A 1,891-nucleotide genomic window follows, 5' to 3' on the forward strand; every position below is an offset into this window, starting at 1 on the left:
TCTCTTTCTGATTGGAACCAGAATCCATATACTGAGAGAAAATTTAGTCAAAACTTTGTACCAAGTTTGTAATTACACAAACTTACAGACTATCACTTAAATCAGATAAAATGTGTTTAGATCTAGGATCTAGGGTAGTTGTCATAACTTTGTAGTAAATTCTATATAGAACTACTATAGACCTTGTATTATATGAAAAGTTCATATTTTTTGATTTAATTGTTAAAGTTAAAGCATCTAGAATATTTGGATTGTAAAGGGACAGAGAAAAGTTTGGATAACAATTAAAAATAAATAGGACCATTAGCTGAATTAGATTCAATCATTGCTAAAAGAGAGTTTGAAAAATTCAAATGTCTTGCATCTCGTAAACATGCAAAAATAGGAATATTTAAATCAACTCGAAATAAAGGTTTAATTGCAACTTGAACTATACCTATATGCAAAATTTGTATTTTTCTTTGTGCCTCAAAATAGCTTAGGGAGAAAATAATTGAATATTTTCATACATATGGCTTAATGGAACAGATTGTTCGGTTTGTTTAATTGAATAATCAGAAAGAAAATCAAATGAACCAATTTTATAAATAGTATTAACATCATGTTTTGGGATAGACCAATTATGTAGCTGATTCTCCACATGAGCGATATTCATCTCTTGGATATTCAAATCACTAAGGCTAGAACTACGGTCACTAATGTTTAAAGACTAATTATTAGAAAGAAGATTTAGTAATCTACTCATTTTGCCAATTAATAATCGTAACTAGAGACTATTGATTACTAGGACCACCTTTGCGAGACCACCTATCACACGGCTGACCAACGCTTACACCGGTTGACCAACAATAATTCAATAGCTTTGTAATTACAACTAGTAACGGCTTAATTAGTAGATTTCTATATCTTATTCCTAATAATTAATCCATAAATAATTAACAATATTATTCCTAATTAACTAGTACTTCTAATTCTTTACTTGATTTTCTTACCATTTTGAATTTGTAATTTTTTTTTATTATATCACTTAAGTTATTTTTTAAAAATTTAAAAGGTATTAGTTATTTAAAATAATTAACAATCTTTATATTTATATTTGAATATTTGAATTTCTTTTAGTTTTAGATTGGATTTTTTTTGTGTTCATTTATTAATAATAATTATCTATGTTTACATCTCTTTTTTTTTTTAAAGCATTTATATTTATATCTATATATCTTTATTATTGTTTTTATAGATAGAATTTTTCTGTATTTCTTTCAAATTTATAATTTTGGAAAAAAATTTTAACTAATACTTATATCTAGACTTTTATATAGTATGTATTTACCATATTTTAGTTTTTTAATATATTTTTCATAATTTTTTATTTGTTTTTTTATTTCTCTAAAGTTGTGGAATTTTTTTATAAATATGTATTCTTATTTATGCAACAAAAAATAACCTCTAACACTATATACAATGGCAAAGTAATAATCTCCTAGTTATATAAATTTTGAAATCACTCTTTTCGAGTTAAGAAAGACATTCTCATAACTAATGGAATTTGTCAAAAGTGCTAATATTTGAATTACCAACTTAATTAGAAATCTTAAAAATAATATTTTATAATTGACATTAAAAGAACTGATATTTGAATTCAATTATAATCATATTGTTATAATTAAATTATGATATCAAATGAATGATATATGTACTCAATTATCATAATGATGACTAATATTTATATCTAATATTAAAATTTTTTAAAAAAATCATCATATCTCTATTAAAATTAAAAAAAAAAAAAAAAAGACAAGTATTACTGAAGATTAATATTTAAATTCAATTAGCAATCCTCATTTAAATTTAAATTTAAATTTTATTATTAAAAAAAATATTAAATCATAAG

Source organism: Jatropha curcas, chromosome 1, assembly GCF_041381405.1.
Source record: "Jatropha curcas cultivar XTBG-Jc1 chromosome 1, XTBG_Jcur_1.0, whole genome shotgun sequence".
NCBI classification, from domain to species: domain Eukaryota; kingdom Viridiplantae; phylum Streptophyta; class Magnoliopsida; order Malpighiales; family Euphorbiaceae; genus Jatropha; species Jatropha curcas.